General features: G+C 40.7%; 1 long non-coding RNA gene and 1 pseudogene across 2 annotated transcripts in view; one reads left to right on the top strand and one right to left on the bottom strand.

The window, feature by feature from the left end:
* Window positions 1-20,367, bottom strand: part of LOC144288530 (uncharacterized) — a 344,649-nt gene that overhangs the window by 24,823 nt on the left and 299,459 nt on the right. The window lies entirely within an intron of this gene.
* LOC144288526 (small nuclear ribonucleoprotein E pseudogene) lies at window positions 18,920-19,237 on the top strand (annotated as a pseudogene).

Raw genomic sequence — 20,367 nt, 5'->3', positions numbered from 1 at the left:
TGCTGAAGGGGGCTACATTTTATGAAACCTTTTTTTTTTTTTTTTTGAGAGAGAGCACGAGTGGGGAGGGGCAGAGAGAGGAGAAAGAGAGAACCTAAAACAAGCTCCACACTCGCACAGAGCCCCACGCAGGGCTCAATGTCAAGGCCCTGAGATCATGACCTGCAAACAACAAATTTAAGTTCATGCAGTTTTGTCTTTCAGAAAAGATACGTGTCATTTTAACTGAAGTTTCGGTAAACTATATCCTTTCGAGGTGAATCTAACAAATATTACTCGTACTTGAATTGTTTTTTTTGCTTTTCTAACAATTTTTTTCATGATTACCTATTGTGAAAAAGAAAGCAAGTGTGGAATGATAGTAGATTAACTCTTCCCAGTATGAACAGATCATGAGATGTCTTTCCTTTTCCTTTTCTTTTTTCCCAGCCTGAAGTATTTCTGTCATAGTGGGAGTAGTGGTTTTCTATGACACATACTCAAAATAATTTGCTTTGGATTTTTTTTTTTTTCCCAGCTCATGATTATTTGGCTGATCCTGCTTTTCCTAAATTCCATACCGCTTCCCACCCACCATTCACACACTATCACTAACATACATAGGCACATTTATTCCTTCTGCACTATGCCTTTCTCAGCCACGAAAAAGTGTCTTGAACACATGTCACCTTGTCTAAAGAAGTAATCTAATCTTGCAGACAATTTTAAATGCTTATATCACAAATGTCCATCATTGGCTATAAATACCACTTTATGCTTGCTCTTTTTACTTTTATCTCAATGGCAACAAATATATTTTCGATAGCATTTTTTCCACAGAGTTGAACAAATTAACTTTCCCAGGCATCCCTAGGTGGGAATAAATTGAAACAATTCCCCTGCATATTAACACGGCCACTCTGCATGGCTGCCTGCACAGCATTCCTGGGACTGAGGTAGAATCAGGATGTTTTGGGGATGCCAGAGACCCCCCAAAATTGACCAAATCCAACATTCACTATTCAAGGCACTGATTGCATAAATGTTAGAGATTTCCTAAAAGAAAAGTACTTTATCTGGGAAATACAGAGCTTCTGAGTTTAACTCTTTACCCTGACTTATTTTCAGTTTGGTCAAGAAAATGAACTGTAATGAAATGCATGTAATACAAGAGAATGAGCGCTATTTTTAATTGTTGATCAGGTTTTTTTTTAATTCTTTGAATACTTTGCCCTATAACAAAAGAATAAAATGGTTACAGATTTTCTAAGATTTATTTTTCCTCCAGCTTTTAGGATAGGCTCACCCTCTCACTCCCCACTATGACTTTATGTTCTGATTTGTCCTCATTCTAACCAATGGTTTTCTTGGTACACGGACCAATGTTAAATCCTCTCCTTGCAATAAGAAAAAAGAAAGGGAAGAAATGACTGTTTTTATCTGGATCCATGCATTGCTTTCCTTCAAAAGTAGATATTGGCTTTTGTTTGCTAATTTCTCAAAGGTCAATAAATGGAAATCTCTGTCATCCAAATCCCATTTAAGTTCTAATTTCCAGAGATAGAGTGTATCATTTCCGTACTCAATATAGAAAGCATTAACAACCATGTCTACGCAGTTAGCAGTAGAGACATTCACTCTGGAAGGACTAGACTGGGAGGAAGAGAATATCAGAATATGAACCACTCAGAGAGTAAGAGAAGTCTTTTTCCCTCCTGCAGAAGCCACCATCTTGAACATTAAAAGGTAAAAGGTTACCGGTGGTTCTCTTACTCCCTACTCTGCTGTGGGTACTGGAGAACAGGGGGTTTCTTTCCTGACTCAGGAAGTTCAAAAGATTTTGACACATCAGTTGTTGAAGAATAGTGAGGTGAGGTAATAATACATTTATCATCCTATTGGAAGAATAGGACATGTAAGAATGATTAATCATGAACTCATTCACAGAAACTGCACATATCCTGTTCATCTCTAAGAAGAATTTTGCTTGTAACCCTTGGATACAGTAATAATTTTGAAAAATCGGTGGATTTCTGTTATTTGATCCCATTAAGAAATACGAGTTACTTAAGAGAAACACTAGCCTTCTTACTTGTAGATTTTTATTTTTTTCTGAAATGAGGGCCTGTGAGGTTTCTTTCTTTGATCGACTCTACCTAAAACTTCTGTGACTCTGAAATCTTCAAGCATAGATTTCCAAATCTGACTTTGAAGTATTTCAGCCCGATTTTACCGGCAAGAGATTCATTATTGACTCATTCTTAAGGAATTTCCAACATGCAGTGTTTAAGCTCATCCAACTTCACCATGGTTACCAAAGAGACTCCATAACCCAAGATCAGTATTAAGCCTTTGTCTCAAGATGCCCTGGCATATCTGAACTTGTCTTCTGGGCATTCACTTAATTCCTCAGAAAACTTATGACTCCGTCAACATCTCCATAAAACAGCATTTTACCACAGATTCTTACTAGATATGCCCTGCCCTTCTTCCTAACTTCTGATTTAAATGCTCAGCGACAACTTTGATGATTGCACTGAATACTCACAGATACGAAAAGGACCCACTGTGCTGGGGTGTACATAACCTGAAACACATACTTGCTTGATTAGTTGAGTCTTTTTTCATATATTTATCAGGTATTAAAATAGCTTTAGCTAATTATTCTGTCTCTTCATGGGGAACAACATGTCATTGTAGCTTCTATTTAATTTGATGATGTATTTTGAAACACTCAAAACAAGATATCATTAACCTTTGATACTTGTTTTGAATGGCATTTTATGCTGACATTCATGAAGGCTACTATTGATTTTTTTTTCAATGACACTTCACCCCAGAATATCTTGACCTTCAGACAATGATAACAAAACAACTCTCACCCCGTTGTCTTTACTAGAGTCTGCCATTACTGAATGTGGAGACGTTAGAGTTGATGCCCCCATAAGTACTGACTGTGAAGGCATCATGGTATGGTTTAAAGGAGGACTGGGTTTAGGAGTCTAGACACCTTCTGATTGTCTAGACGCCTTCACCTACTGATTGTCCCTCTTCTCCTCACAGTTATAGCTGAGTAGGATGGAGAACAAAATCACTGGATTTGAGGAGTCTAGGAAATAATAGGCCCAAGTGTAGGATAGAAATATGTTGAAGTCACCAAGCATAACAATAGGGAAAATGGTTGAGAGAAGAATCAGAAGCCAAAAGTTACCAGAAAATGTGAAGGGGTATCCTAGAATTTGGCTGCAGATGACAACTAAGGGTAGAAATAGGTGGTAAAGTCTGGGGCTATCTACATAAATATTTCTGAGAGCTGTGATTCTGTTAGGGGAATAAAAAAAGGGGGAGGGGAATTAGTGGAAATACCAACAGGACATGAGGAAGACATTGACACCAGAGGCACGTTGGAATGCCTGTATGAGAGCAAAAAACAACTGGCTTCTACTGGAAAATACCCCAGAAGAAACAGAGACCTTGACGGAAACCTGGCTATCAGTTGGAACAAGGAGATGAAGCAGTTGAGAGTACAGGGCGTTTGCACTTCACAGAAGCTGGAATTCAGAGGACAAAGAGGTAAAGTTAGGGAGTGTGGGAAGGGATGGGGCCAGATTAAGGGATTTTCAAAGCAGAATGGATATCAGATTTCCAAATGAGGCCAAAAAATCTAGATGCCTGGAGTAAACAGAGCAGAGAGACATACCAAGGTTAGTTCCGGTAGTTTGCTGGAGAAGAATGAGTAATCAACTAGGAATGCTTTTGGCTGTAAGTAACTAAAACACAGCTCAGGGTGGCTTAAAGGCAAGACACAGGCTAGTCCGAATTTGACTCAGAACAAGCTCTTTTAATTTCCCAGCTCTGCCATTCTCAAGTTTGTCCTTTCATTCAAATGCCAGTCCCTCACATAACAGCACCCAAAGTGTAAAGCAGAGGTGGGGCAAAAGGGTATTTTACTCAATTAACAAGAAGAAACATCTTTCCCAGGAGCCCCCAGCCGACTTACCTACCCTTCCATTTCATTGGCTCTAGAACTAGGTCACCCGCTCAGAGAAAAAGGGAAGCTATAGGTTTGATTGACTTAGTCCAGCATAATGCACACCCTAAAGGCTGGGCGCACGATCCCCCAGAACAAAATTAATTTGCTCATATAGGAAGAGAGGTAATGGCTGTCGAGTTGGCAAATAACACTAAGGTGAATAATTATTTACAGTTCCGAATCTATGGGCCGCTATGGTGGATAATTAGAGTTCAGATTCTCGAGCTGTAGGCTATAGGGTTGCTGGGCAGCTGTTTAGTTCTGAAGCTCGGGGTTTCTGTTGGCTTGTGAGATGAGACAGGCATCATTTGGGGTATCTCTTAGGCAGGTTGCCGGAGAACAGCCAGAGATGATGTGGAATCCCAGAAAGAGATGCTACAAAGGTCCTGCGATGACTGGTTACTAGATTTGGCTTGACTTGCTCCCCCCCACCCCCATCTCATTCTATCTAACGATCCATTTCCAGTCACAGGTCGTTGTTACTTCCTCTATCAAAGGCTCTCTCTCCTTATGTCTTATTCCTTGGTTTCCCTCCCACGCTGACTTACCTAACCATCCGAAACCTTTATTTGAACCCGTCTATGCCTGCCTTTCCAATACTATACCCCAACACTGTAGTTGATGACCTCACCGTTTCTCACCAGGGATATCGTAAGTTCCTATCGGGCCTTCCTGCCTATAAGTCTCACCCTCTCACCCTCATGCTCACTCAGTGGTTCTCAAACTTTAGTGTGCAGCCACCTCCCTGGAGGGCTTGTTCACTACAGATTCCTGGGCCCCACTCCCCAGAGTTTCTGATTCCGTTGGTCTTAGGTGGGGCCTAAGTATCTGCATCTAAAAAGTTCCCAGGTGATGCTGATGCTGAATATCTGGGTCCACACTTTGAGAAACACTGTGCTGATCCATTCCCTATTCTCCTCCCGGAGTGCAATACGAAGATGGAATTTCTATTCTCCTACTTAAAAATCTAATAGGGATCCAGCCTCTTTCTCGAACAGTCCGTACATACACATTGTCATCTAGCCATACCTAAATGCTTATAGTTTCTTGAAGTTAGCAACTTCCTTCATACATCCATGACTGCAAAGGTAGCGAGCTACCTGTGAGATGCTGACCCGTGACACTCTCACACCCTACTAAGTTTGTGACCCACTCTCTGCGCTCCCACAAAGGTTGTTTCTTTTTTTTTTTTTTATCATTTTACTTTTATCATTACCCTAATTGAGTGCAGGAATATATTATTCATTATATTTTCCCTGGAACCCAGTAGAGCACTTAACACATGATATGTGTCTCTGAAATGGTGAATAACAAAATGAATTAGGTGGCATGTGAATAAGCCATGGTAAGAGTCTTACTAGTTAATAGGTAATTCATTTGGTCAAGTTTTTTAAAAAATGGATCAGTAGAAGAAATATGGCTTAGTAAGTTAAAAAAAATTTACTTGAATTTTTTTTAAAATGACGATAAAGGATCATCATTTTACGTTGCCCTTAGCAATACTTACTAAAATTCCCTCTGCTCTCCTTACACCTCCAGTTGCTCTCTCCACAAGGCTCCTAAGCCTTGATCTTACTGAATTTCTCTTCTCTTGCACTCCCATGTCCACTTCTCTCCATTGCTTCATTCATTCATTTATGCACTCACTGAGTATTTATTTATTGAATCAATCAATATTTATTGAACCGAACTTATCTCCAGTGAGGCTGTATTTCCCAGCATACACTGCAGGAGCTCTCTAGGTTTGGCCCTTAAAACTCAAGATTCCCAAAGAGATGGTGAAGCCAAGAGATAAAGGAGGCAGTCTTCTCCATACTGCTGCACACTGGAACATGATGTAAGTAAGAAGTAAGCATTTATTGTTTTAAGCCACTGAGATTAGGGTTGTTTTCCATGAGGTTAACCTTTCTTAACTAGTAGAGATAAATAAAGGAGATCATTTACTAATTCTACAAACATACCTTGACTAGGTCAAGTGTTATACTGAGATACTGGGAAACTGGAGGTGAATAAGATAAAACTTCCGCCCTCAATTCTTCATAGGATCATGGGGAAGACAAACAGGTAAACAGAAAATTAGATGAATGACAACCTGTTCCTGAAAGGAGACGATAGAAATGATCCTAAGGTCACTCAGATATTGAAATATCGTCTCTAATTAACAGGTTATTTTCATTGTCTTCCTAAAGTAGTGGGTAGATAAATAGAAGCACTGCAAAACTCGAGTCCAAAATACCTGGTCACAGTGTGATTGAAGGACAGGAGGAGTCAAGGACAACCCCCAAACCATATTCCTGCCAATTGGAAGAATGGTAGTGACAGAAATAGAAACTTTTATGGAGGAGGTAGGTGGAGAGAAAAAAAAAATGAATGTTTTTGGAATGTGTTGTGTGAGGCAGGTGTAGGGTATAGTTTGGAACCTGAAAGCTGAATCTCAGGAAAAAGTGGCCAGATATGTAGATAAAGATACCAATAAACACGAGTTATGTTGGCACCTCATATTAGCTGACAGAAAAGGGTCCTCAATCTCCTTACAAAATGTGACCATATGCCAGTGATACTTTCGAAATGATTTTCATGTCACTTTCTATTTTTCCGGGGTAAAATTAAGACAAGTTTAGTATATTTTCTCTTTACTGAAGAATTAGAAATTATGCTAGTAGTTTTGGTACTTCTGTTTGGTACGATAGACATCGAAAGTTCTGAGCAACCACTTAACCTGTTTGTGTCTCAATTTCTCATCTATAAAATGGGAACATCAATCCCTATGTGGCAGACCCCATTTTCAAAAATAGCCCTAGTAATATTTGTGGTCTCACATGTTCTTCCAGGACCTTGCCACTCACCATCTGGAATCTATCTTCCCTCCCCTTGCACCTGAGGGGGACTTTGTGACTACTAGGATGAACAGAATGTGGCAAGCACGCCTTCCTAGACTGGGTCACAAGTGTGACCTCTCTAGCCTATAGCAAGGGATGGGGCCCAGTCATCATTCTTTGAGGAGGCCCCAAGTAGCCCACTTGGAGATTCCACGTGGAGAGGTCCATATGGAGAGGAACTCAGTCTCCCTGCCCAATGCCACCATCAACTTCCAGACACGAGTGAATGTATCTCCAAATGATTCCATTCCCCAGTCTCGAGTCTTCCAGCTGAAGCCCCCAGTGTCAGCAGAGACAAGCTGAACCCACTGCGTCCTATCCATATTCCCAACCACAAATGCCATGAACATAACTAATGGGTGTTTTATGCCACAGAATTTGAGGGTAATTTGTCATGCAGCCCTGGTACCTGAAAGACCTGTTGTACAGAATTAGTTGATACAGAAAAGGAGAATTCCTGCAAAACACGTGAATTTACTCCCTATGCTACAAAATGTTATTTATACAAATATCCTACTTAAGATACTAGCTCATCCTTTTATCTGCCTTTCCTCTCCCTTTGCTTAAAGATTTATACAAATGTGCAGTCTTAATAAACATAAGTCCATAAACTCCATCTGTGGAGTTTATAAACTAAGGAACATTCATAATAATCCTGACTCGGAAAACCTGGTGTATACTGTTTTTCAAGACAGTACATTCTGGAGGTTAGGATCACAGTGCGGGAGCAAAAGGAAGGCCTGGATTCCTACTGGGAGTCCGTAGTTCTTGAATGCCTATGCTAGACAAACGGAATCCTTAGCACTCCAGTTGCCAAGATGAGAAACACTTTAGGGCTGCTAAGGATTCAGTGGGAAAGAATTTAGAACACAGGGCCTTGTTTATTCTCCAAGTTCTGTGAAATAAAAATCATTTATTTAAGGTAGATTGAGAGGGGACTGATTAATCACCCCCAAGTTCCCAAGCACTATGGATGTAAAACTATGTCCAATATAGGCTTTGCCCCTCCAGAAGGTCACAATCTCGTATCTTATAAAGGAAATAAGTGTTTAATCCACTGTGATCCATGGAATAGTAGAGATAAAATATGGAGATTAGCCTGGAGGCTTGTCAATACTCCGAATTTATCAGAGAACACTGGTATGTGATACTATTCATAATCAGTTATTTACCCAATTTCTTATAATCGTTTTTCTCACATTTAAAAATGAATTACTTCCTTTGAATTGCAATTTATACCATGTAAGGATCATACCTTCGATGAAATTAAGCATATATGAGTGAATTGTGGGGCGCCTGGGTGGCTCAGTCAGTTAAGCATCTACCTTCGGCTCAGGCCATGATCCCAGGGCCCTGAGATCAAGCCCTGCGTTGGGCTCCCTGCTCAGTCTGCTTCTTCCTACCCCTTTCCCTCTGCCCGTTCTCCTCACTTGTGATTTGTCTCTCTCTCTCTCTCTCTCTCTCTCAAATAAATAAATAAAATCTTAAAAAGAAAAAAAAGTGAATTGTAAGGGGGTATATGAGGGTTTGGGCAGCCCTGCTTAACTAAGGCACATAGTACATTATTTTTTCCCCCCACACACATCTTCTCTTTTTTTCCCTGTTCCAAACAACATTTTGCTAATGGACTTAAAATAGAGGCTAGGAAGGGAAGCTGGAGGACCATGTAGGACCACAGAAACTTAAAGTACTTTCATTCTGAACTGATTTTCCACCCCTCACCGTATCTAACCAAAAGCCACCATACCCCGTATTTTCCAGTATCAGAAAATATCCTGTGCAGTTTTGCAAAATCTATGAAGTAACCGTAAGGCACTGCTGCAAAATCGCCATCACCATTGACTATTTATTAAGGATTCCCCTCTGCCCTGTGTGGCCTAAGAGCCAGCACATCCGCTAAGGCCCTGCTGTAAGGGGTTGCCTTCCAGAGTGGGGGGGGAGGTCAGTGTCCTTACTGAAGGATAATTCTTGCTTCTTATAAAAGAAACATAGGAATTTCTTTACTTCTCTCTAGCAAAAAGGCCTTTGGAGGAGGAGGGTCCTAGAGCCTTTGTCGGGAGTACTTCATCTGCATTTTACCAAAGGAGGGGTTCCTAGCTGTCGAATAACCCTTCCTAGGTGTGTGTCTGTGTTGGGGCAAGCATTTTTTTTTTCCCTTGGGAGGTTTTATTTATTTATTTGAGAGAGAGAGAGAGCACGAGTGAGAGAACACGAGTCAGGTCAAGGGCCAAGAGAGAGGGAGAGGCCAGCAGCCCAGCGAGCGGGAGCCGGCGTGGGGCTCCATCCCAGGACCCCAGGATCGTGGCCCGTGCTCAAGGCAGCATCTTAACCCACGGAGCCACCAGGCACTCAAGAAACCGCCTGAGCCACCCAGGCGCCCGTGGGGCAAGCATTGTATATAACGTGAGAGCAAATTTTGGCTGAAACACTGTTTTAAACCAAGTTCATTATTAGTCAGTCTCTTTTTAAAACTGCCCTTACCATTCTTTTGAACGGCAGAGCTAGCCATCGTTCTAAATGCTCTATACAGATGCACTCACTCCCTTGGAGGTAGGTTTTATAGCATTTTACAGATAAGGAAACTGAAGACAACGAGACTGTGCAATTTGACCAAGGCCATAAAACTAGGAAGCAGAAGAACTGGAATTTGAACTTTGTCAATCCAGCCCCAAAGTCTGAATTCTTACTCACTTCACCGTATTGCCATCCTGACCACATGTCTCTTCCCTTTCATATTAAACTATACCAGGCCATCAAAAAAAAAAAAATTTTTTTTTGTTTTGCTTGTTGGCCCTTCCACAGGGATTTCTTCTGTTGCACATTTGCTTTAACTTAGCCCATCTTTTAGAGAAAGTTCTCTCCTTATAGAGTTGCTCCACGTTGCATTGATTCTGGGTCACGCAACCAGCAGCAGCCCCGTGTCAGCCTGTTAAAGACAAAACTCTTTCTGTTTCTGAACCAAATCCCTCATATTCTGAGCTGAAAACAAGGATTGCCCTGCTGAGGTGCCAAGGGAAACATACTTACATTATGAAGTTTTCTAGCAAATGTTTTGGAGATTTTAAAGGGGCAGCTTTCTAAATATCAGAGGCTTGAACAAACAACCCAGACACCCAGGCTAGCTGTGCAGCCCAGCCTTTGTTTCTGGGTTGTATGATCCTCCTGAAAACCAGCACAGCTGTTGCAAGGCCTGTTTATCTACCGTCCAACAGGACCGACGAATGTTTTCTAGGCCTGAAGTAATCAAAATTAGTACTCCGGGTCTTTGATTTTTGAAATGGGCATTGTGAATATGATTTTGGCATTCTCTAACAGATTTCAAAGTGGAATCAGAGGTTTATGTTTATAAAGTTTATAATCATTCTACAAAGTTCAAGCCGTTTGGCAGTGCTTGGGAAACTTAAAAAGAGTAATAAAAGGTTACCACGAGGAATCCAGAGCTGCCTTGTATGGTAATGCCGACTCAAACCGGCACATACTTCAGCATTACAAGTTTAAGGGGGGGATCAGTATGTAGCTGCAGACATAGCTGCGTGCAACACAGCGGCTTGCTGGTTGCACAATGAGTAAGGGACTTTGGAACATTTACAGTTAACGTCTCAGCTTTGAAAACATATTAGGGAAAGGAGAGAGAGAGAGAGAGAGAAAAGAAAAGAAAGGCAGAGAGAAAAAGAGAGAGAAACTGTGCGCTTTTGGGGTCTCATTTACCAAGTATTTATTAGCCTCCTTGACTGTTTTTCAGCATCAGCAGCCCTGCCTTGCTTTGCAATCGTAAACCGTGCGCTTGTGCCAACCCGGAATGCACACTGTGTTCCTGCCCAGCCCGAGCTCCCACTGAATCCGTGCCCTCTCAAACTCTGCTAGCCCAAGCTCTTGATTTGCTGGCAGCCAGTAAAAGGGGTTTCCGCATGAATCATAGCGTGTGGGAGGCTGAGCGGTATACCCTACACTTGTGCCATAATCTGCATGGAATGTATTCGAAATAGAAGACAGAAATCTAGAGTTTAGTTCAACATCCTTCTTCAAGCACATTCTCAAGAAATTTGGAGTGCAATACGGAAAAATCACGATGTCTCTTCTGCTATGGAAAAGTTTGCCTCCAAAAGGACAGGGCCCAAGTTGCACACGTTCAGGCTCTGAGGTCTCTGATTTAGGAAAGAATCTGGTTTTTGACCCTTTTGTGTGACTCAGTGTTCCTGTTCAGGTAATAAAAGTCGTCTGTCCTTTGGTGAACTGAAGTGGAAAGACGTGTGGTTGAGGTACACGGTTGCCATAGACAAAGACTTCCATCGGTTCTGTTGAACAAATTTAAAGTCTGATGGGTCACATCTTTCAAGGCAAGAAGGCTAAAGGATATTACAAGAGAGGTCTGTTTTTAAAAGTCAGGACAGACATGAGAACACTATTCCCCACCATATTTCTTCACTTGGTTATGCTAAGTTGAAGAGAATAGGTTTACTTATCAGCAAAATACACTTATCTGGCAAAATGAATTAAGACCAGCTATCAAATTCTAAGTTTCATTTCATTTCAAGGAAACTAGACATGCTAACCAAATCTTCTTTCTTCTTAATCTCATAAAATACCCAAACATCTTAGATGAAAAAAGAAAAGACTGGTGAAGGTGTTTTTGGATGAATGGAAAAACTGGAAAATTTATGGCTATAGCCATAAATTATAGCTTAGACTTTGCACTAAAAGCTAACTGTAATGCGATGAAACGCCGGGACACCTGCACCCCGATGTTTCTAGCAGCAATGTCCACAATAGCCAGACTGTGGAAGGAGCCTTGGTGTCCAACGAAAGATGAATGGATAAAGAAGATGTGGTCTATGTATGCAATGGAATATTCCTCAGCCATTAGAAACGACAAATACCCACCATTTGCTTCAACGTGGAACTGTAGGGTATTATGCTGAGTGAAGTAAGTCAGTCGGAGAAGGACACACATTATATGGTCTCATTCGTTTGGGGAATATAAATAATAGGGAATAAAGGGGAAAGGAGAAAAAAATGAGTGGGAAATATCAGAGAGGGAGACAGAACATGAGAAACTCCTAACTCTGGGAAACAAACTAGGGATGGTGTTTTGGAGGGAATGTGTTTTGTCACACCAAAGAGATGAAATTTTTATAAATTTACATCTCACTTAGGTTGCAGATTCTTTGCCATAGGCCAATTTGCTTTCATCTAAAATTCTATGGGAGATAGGGATGACCCAAGCCAAGTTGCATTCAACATAATGTTAAGCTAATGAGGTTCTGTAAGTTTGGGAGTTTTTTTTTTTTTTTTCTTTTAACCTGAAGGAAAATCTGTTTGGGGCTTCTAAACACTAAAGAGAAAATTTTGGCTTAGACTAGTATTCAGTCTGGTGCCAAGCTTCCAATGGAATTCAAATCCACGGAATAGAAGTTTTATCCATAGAGGCTATTCTAATAAATTAATCCTTCACTTTGATCTATTTGATAGTCTTAAAATTTCCTGTTTCAAACAGCTACATTACTTGATTAAAACAATGTTAAAATTATAAAAAAAAAAAGGGGGGGGAGGGAGGGGAGGTGGGCGGGGGATGGGGGTGACTGGGTGACGGACACTGAGGGGGCACTTGATGGGATGAGCACTGGGTGTTATTCTATATGTTGGCAAATTGAACACCAATAAAAAATAAATTTACAAAATAAAATAAAATAAAATAAAATAAAATAAAATAAAATAAAATAAATAAAAGCTAACTGTATCAAACTCACATAGTCTCCCAAACTATAGAGAATAAATCATGTTTCAGAAATATAGAATGTACACATGCACCAAAGTTTTCTCTGGTTACAAGGCAATGAAATGATTATACCTTTTTACTTCATAAATCTTACAAATGGTAATAAGTCTGATACTTGGTGATTTGGGTTAATATTAAAAGAAACAGCTCAGCTATTTTGCTCACATACCTTGTAATATACATCTCCAAATAAAGGTTAGTGATGCGAGAAAAGGAAAATTAATAATAAGTAAACTATGTTAGAGACTTACAGCTGTGGCTTGATACAAGTCCTCTCACTATCAATAGTCCGATATGGTCACCCAAGTAGAGCTGATATCAGCAAATTCGCCAGGTAATAGTCTGGTGAATATATATAGAAAACATCAAACTTGTGTTCACTCAGTTATTCGACAATCAATCAGTCAGAGTTTACCAAAAGACTACGAGATGTGCAAGGTGTGCAAGGAGCCAGTGAGCTCAAGAAGCTCACCAGAGGGGGAGAGAGGCGAGTCATTGTCAGCAGAGGGGATGCGTGAAGGGAGTGGAGATGAGAGCGGAGCAGATTTCAGGGAGGAAGGCAACACTGGACGGGGTCATTAATAGGAGTGTAGGTGACCCAGGAGGAAAGGGGGTGCAAGGTGGTCATAGTGTGATTGACAAGAAGAAATGCATACTTGGTCTTCATCCCGTTCACGACACAGAGCTCCTGAAACCCTTTGGATTTCCCCCAGTGGGAGAGAGCTAAAGGTGTCTTCAGTTATTCCTTCATGAGAGACTCCTTTCAGTCACACCTGAGTTTGCCAGAGGAACCAGCCATATGATTAGAAGATGGGAACCTTCAGCCCCCTGGAAGGGGAGAGGGGCTAGAATTTGAGATTTAGTCAATCACATCTAAGTTAGTGAGGCCTCCATAAAAATGCAAAATGACAGGGTTTGGAGAGTTTCCGGGTTGATCAATATGTTTTTTTTGTTTGTTTGTTTGGGGGTATGTTTCTTTAAAATGCCAGTATCATATGCAGGGAGATATGCCTGGTAAGGTGTGCCTGAAATTCTGAAAAGAGGGGACACTGGAATCTGAGATTTTGAAAACATCTTTACATAAGACTGCCTCCACCTGCTGGTATTTGTAATTAAATGGCAGCTCCTCTCTTCAAACAACTTTGGTTGACCCAGGGGAAACTCAGTTTTAGCTTGGACTTAATCTTTAATCTGTAAATATAATAGATGGAGTTTTACCACCTTTTTTGATGAGCTAGACTCTACCCATAAATCACTTACAATTAAGTTTAGAAGAAAAAGTCAGGTATATTATATTAAATAACTGCTTCTCGGGGTGCCTGGGTGGCTCAGTACATTAGGCATATGACGCTTGATTTCAGCTCAGGTCATGATCTCCGGCTCCTGGGATCAAGCCCTGCCTCTGGCTTGGAGCTCCTTGGGGACCGAAGTCAGCCTGAGGACTCTCTCCCTCCCTCTCTCCCTCCCCACACGCCACACACACTCTCTCTGTGTGTCTCCCTCTGTCTCAAATAGATTTTTCAATAATTAATTCTCAATTTTATGTTATGGATCAATAGCCACAACCTGGCTTCCTAGACGTTCACGGCAATGAAGAGCATTCGGTATATATTCTCAAAATTGATTGAAAATTTAGGGCAGCCCCAGTGGCCCAGCGGTTTAGTGCTGCCTTCAGCCCAGGGTGGGTCCCAGGATCAAGTCCCGCATTGGGCTCCCTGCATGGAGCCTGCTTCTCCCTCTGCCTGTGTCTCTGCCTCTCTCTCTCTGTGTGTCTCTCATGAATAAATAAATAAAATCTTTAAAAAAAATTTTAACACATTACCTGAGATTTAAGATTCCTCAAGAATAGCCATCAGCCACATGTTTTATCCTTCCTAAACCTCGCAATCTACAGAGCTCGTGTTCCAGAGGCAACTTGGATACCAGTCTGATTACACTAAACAACATCACAGTGAAAACAACGTTTGCTTTAATAAATACTTCTCTTTAACCTGAAACTCTAATTCTATTAGAAAATGGGGAACACTAATGCTAAAATACATTACGCTAGCTAGGTCAAAGGAAGTCAGGGTTTCCAGGCCTCAGGGTACAAAATTGAACCGGCTCAAAATATCTTGCTGAAATAAATATTATCTCAATCTTGTGGACATAAGGCCTTTTCAACATTTCCAATACCAAAGGCAAGAAGTCTCGCATGACCTCGGCCTGTTGGAGAAGGCCAGACCCTCCCCGTCACGCCACCAACTCGGGCTAACGGGTAACTACCTTACGCACCACGTCTTAACATTTCTGATTTCTGGGAACAATTATTTGAATAACAGTAGAGGAACCCTTCCACTCTCTTTCCTGGACTGAAATGCTCATCACATCTTATCAGACTGTCTCAGGAAGCACTTAAAATATTTTCTTTATAAATATTTTCTAAAATTTCATAAATTATGCTTTATTTCATTCATTGTATTGGATATCTATAACACCCTTAATTCTGGAAACACACGTCCTTGAATTGTGACAAATATTTGTAGTTTTTAAGCCAGACTGCCCGGGTTTGATTCTGACTGCCCCTTATTAACCGTGACCGTGGACAAGTTGTTAAATCCCTCTGTGCCTTGTTTTGCCATCTGTAAAATGGAACAGTGACAGTTCTTAGAGCTGTGGTCACTGTATGCATCCTATCAGGCAGCCCAGTGAATGGCACCAGCCAGAAAGAATAGAGGTTCCAGCTCCCTCCAGGGGCTCATCCTTGGTATATGGAGAAGCTACCAGAATGCTTGCTTACATGCAAAGGGGCAGTCCTAGTGCTTCTCAAGTACAATTCAGATAACATTCTGTGGGAGGAGAGGACTCAAAAGCAATTTCATACAGTGGATATTTTTATTTTATTTTATTTTATTTTATTTTATTTTATTTTATTTTATTTTTATTTTAAAGATTTTATTTATCTATTCATGAGAGACACAGAGAGAGAGAGAGGCAGAGACACAGGCAGAGGGAGAAGCAGGCTCCATGCAGGGAGCCCGACGTGGGACTCGATCCTGAGACCCCAGGATCACACCCTGGGCTGAAGGCAGATGCTCAACCGCTCAACCACTGAGCCACCCCCCATTCGATGGGTGTTTTAGAAATGAGTGCCTTCTGCGCTGCTGCTGTGATCGAGTCACTTATGTCACCCCAGGCAGCCACCCCACATGCTCTGCTTGTGTTTGTTTTACATTCTCACATTCTAGCCTCGAAGAAGGGAGTCTGCTTTCCTCTTTTCCGCTCTGCCCCCAGATCGGTGGCCTCTACAAGACACCACCGCGCTGCAGGACCCCCAAAGCTAACCAATCACAAATTTTAAATTATCAAGTGGTCTACTTTGGTTTTTCTTTATAAAATGCTCCAATACATTGGAACAGTAGGCCACCTTGGGAAAATTTTTTTTTTTTTTTTTGAAAATGTCTTTATCCTAGTACCAAGTGCAGAAAAGTTGGCACAAAGGTGGTCAGGAGAGGAGGGAGGGGTAATACCTGAGAAGCATTTGCGGGGGGTGAGGCAGAGACCGAGGGTCAGTGCAGAGGAACTGCAAAGACCAAACTGATGTGAGTGGGCAAAAGAAAATTTCTCAAAGCTTCTGTTAACCTCCCAAAAAGTAATGCATTAGAGAAGTAATAAAAACGAAGTTCAAATAGATGAACACATGAATTTAGGATAATTCTAAACCCAAATACAAAAGGGTTTCCACCACCATCTACCACTTCTTCAGGGTCTCTTGGTATTATGCTCAAGAAATACTTTAATAAAAATAAAAATAAAAGTTGGGAATATCTTCTCATAGGTGATTTTCCTAGCACTGACCCACCATAAACCTACATTTTTTCCCTGCCGAAACTATGGATATTTTCTTTAGAAAATCATTTTTCTTTCCAACACAAATTGTCAGTGATCCTCGTGAGAAGAAACTGCATCACCAGTAGACGGCGAGGTGAATGCTAATAGCCCTACGTGGCCACCCCAAGGACAATGTGTCAAGAGGGCTCACCGGCCCTGTCACACTATCCTGTCTGTCTCAGCCCTCCGGCAGGTGGCAAGACCAGAGGTAGCATTCTTTGACTTGTGGCTTTGTGGCTGCATCACTCCAATTTCTGGCTCTGTGGTCATATCACTTCCTCATCTTCTGTCTGTAAAACCTCTCGTGTGAGCTTCTTATAAAAGCATTTGTCATTGAATTTAGTGGATGTGACCATCCAAATAATCCAGGATGATGGTTTCATCTCAAGACCTTTAACTTAGTTACATCTGCAAAGACCCTTTCTCCAAATAAAGGAACACTTACAGGCCTAGGAATTAAGGCTTGGACATACCCTTTGGGGAACCACCATTCAACCTATAAGGCTGATGAGGCTGCTGGAGGAAATGGGGTTGGAGATGCCCAATAGCTTAAGATGAACCTGGTAGACGGTTAGGAGAGAGGAGGAAGAGTGGGAAGTGGATAGCTCTGGGCAACAGCCCTACTTTTCTAGCTTCCCATATAATGAATATTTCTGTTTTCAGTTGATGTGCTGGCTACATGGTATCTTCTGTGATGGGTAGGTAGGAGCCTCTCCCAAAATAGAGCTTTGTCATTATCTCAAAATACTCTACATAAAAAAAATTCTATTGGATTAAAAAGCTATCCTCATTAGCAATGGAAATTTTAATGTTACAGTTGCCAGTGAGAAATAGATTGCTAAATTTTTCAAATATAATTTTAACTGTTGCAGTATTTTAATGGTTTTAATACTTTTAACACGTGCACAAAAAAAGTGTCTCATCAATGGTAATTATCAAGAGTTTGCATCATTAGTAAGACTTGAGGAAGAAATCTATAGACACTTCAGTTATAAAAATGTGACACAAGGAATCAGATTCTTTCACCAAAGCAAGCTTAAGTTTCTCATTTTAAAAACTATATAAATATTTGTCATCTGACACTCTATATTGCCTGAATTCTGGAACATTAGATTTGCTTTGAGATAGCTGAGCATTTCAGTGATAAATATTTGTCATCTTTATATAAAGACAATGCTCAATTTCTTCATTAACATACTGTATTTTTACCACAATTATATAAATAAAAAATATATAATAAATTTTTTCAACAAGTCCCATATAAATGTCTCCAAATTACCTCTAGTTTAGCCCAGTGTAAAGAAATTGGGAAAAACTGGAATATGAAATAAGCATGAAGAAAGTGTGTCTGTGTGTATGTTATATAAAAGATTAGACAGATTGTGTGTGTGTGTGTGTGTGTGTGTGTGTGTGTGTATACAGTAGCAAAGGAATTCAGGAAAGAATGAGCAAGGAAAACAAGAAGGGAACTATGACTGGATTTGCCTCAGAGTCAGCAAAGCCCTCATGGAAATTTAATGACTGTAAGTCTCAAAAAGGGAGCAGTTAGAAGTGATCAGAAGACGTCATGACACTGATCCAGAGAGGGACACTTGGGTGGCTCAGTGGTTGAGCATCTGCCTTCAGCCCAGGGCATGATCCTGGGTTCAGGGATCGAGTCCCACATCTGGCTTCTGCAGGGAGCCTGCTTCTCCCTCTGCCTGTGTCTTTGCCTCTCTGTGTATGTGTCTCTCATTAATAAATATAAATTTAAATAAAATTTAAATTAATTTAAATTTAAATAAAATTTTTAAAAAATAAGAAAAAAACTGACTGAGAGAAGCAGGACACTGATTACATCTAAAAATGCCATCTAACTCTCCAGCCAATAGGGAATGGCGGTCAAAAATAAATCCAAATCTAATCGTCTGGCTACACATTCACACAGTAGTACACATTAGCAATAAGAGGAATACCCTAATAGTGTAACACAATAACATAAACTCAATGTAATTCTGAGTGAAAAAGCACAAAAGAGTACATATTGTATGATTCCATTTATGTGAAATACGCATTCACTTGCCCCGCTGGAAGGCAGGGTAGGGGTGACCCTTAGGAAGTCATAGACCAGAAGGGGGTTCTGAGTTGCTAGTAATGTTTTCTTTCTTGATCTGAGAGCGGGTCACCCAGGTATAGTCCGTTTGTGACAATTCACTGAACAGCACACTAATGATACGTACACTTCTCTATATGTGTATTTTCTTCGATCAAATTTAAGCCGGAGTACAATAAATCGTAAAATAAATGCCTCACTTTTGGTCTAATGCTTTCTTCTATTTTGTTGGGAATGTTATTTATTGGATGGAACACCACTGCTCTCCACTAAAATAAAAACAATAAAGCAGGTCAGCTTCCACCATGGTATACCGTGGCCAGGGCCAAAAAGTGCAGAAGGTGATGGTTCAGCCCATCAACCTCATTTCAGATACTTGCAAAATAGATCTCGGATTCAGGTGTGGCTTTATGAGCAAGTAAACATGCGGATAGAGGGCTGTATCATTGGTTTTGATGAGTACATGAACCTTGTGTTAGATGATGCCGAAGAGATTCATTCTAAAACAAAGTCAAGAAAACAACTGGGTCGGATCATGCTAAAAGGAGATAATATTACCCTGCTCCAAAGTGTCTCCAACTAGAATGATCAGTGAAGTGAGAAATTCTTGAGAAGGCCACGTAGTTTCTTTTTTTAGATGTCCTTTGTTGGGAATAGAGTTCTAAAACCCTTGTTTGTATTGTTTTGATTACCTTTATGTTATTACCAGAAGACAATAAATGCTGTGGGATTGTTTTTATTAAAAAAAACAACAACAATAAACCAAGGGCTTACATGTTCTTCAACAAAAAGCGTCCATTTAAAAGTTAGGTGTTGGCATGCCTGGGTGGTTTAGGGGTTGAGCGTCTGCCTTTGGCTCAGGGTGTGACCCTGGGGTCCTAGGATCGAGTCCCGCAGGGAACCTCTTCTCCCTCTGCCTGTGTCTCTGCCTTTCTCTCTCTCTCTCTCTCTGTGTCTCTCATGAATAAATAAATAAAATCTTTACAAAAATAAAAATAAAAGTTAAGTGTTGTAGCATAATTGGAAATGTGATTGGAAATACGGGGACGTATAGCATGCTTTTTGATGGAAAACAGAAAATGTCTCCTCTACTGAGTATGAGATAGTTGGAACCCAGTGTTTCTGGACTCCAAGACCCATGAGTTCTCACCCACCCCAGGTGTGGCAGGGGCTGGTGATGCGCCCTCCACCCCCCCAGCCTCCCTCAGAGAGGCTGAGGCCACGTGACAGTGTAATTGATGGATCAGGACTGGGAAATGGCACACGTCACTGAGGCCAGCCTGACTCCTCCTCTACCCTCTCTTCCTAAAACATGTCAGGAAACAAGATTTCACATAACAGATACTGAGAACAGGGTGGGAGTAAATTTAAGGAAATCATCACTTGTCATTCACACCAACACACAACTATAAAGGTTGGTACAAACTAAAGAATCATTGTTATGTAATTATATGATTTTAAAAATTGCTTTCCTCTATCTTTTGCTACTTTCTTTGAACTCCACTTAAATATCCCACAGCTTTCATTTTGCTAATGTCCTTTGGGTTTTGGTTTGTTTTTGTTTTTTGTAATGTTGCCAAATAATATTCACCTGAAATCTGTGTCACTCTCACATGTATACACACACACACACACACACACACCCAACATACTCACTGCTTTTCCATATTCATTGTTAATACTACAGAAAAATCTTACATGGCCAGGAGGAAATTTGAGCAAAATGTCAACATTTACA

The sequence above is a fragment of the Canis aureus genome, chromosome 18 (assembly GCF_053574225.1).
Source record: "Canis aureus isolate CA01 chromosome 18, VMU_Caureus_v.1.0, whole genome shotgun sequence".
Lineage (NCBI taxonomy): Eukaryota > Metazoa > Chordata > Mammalia > Carnivora > Canidae > Canis > Canis aureus.
Note: the sequence above shows the minus strand (reverse complement) of the source record. Positions and strands in the feature narration are given on the sequence as shown.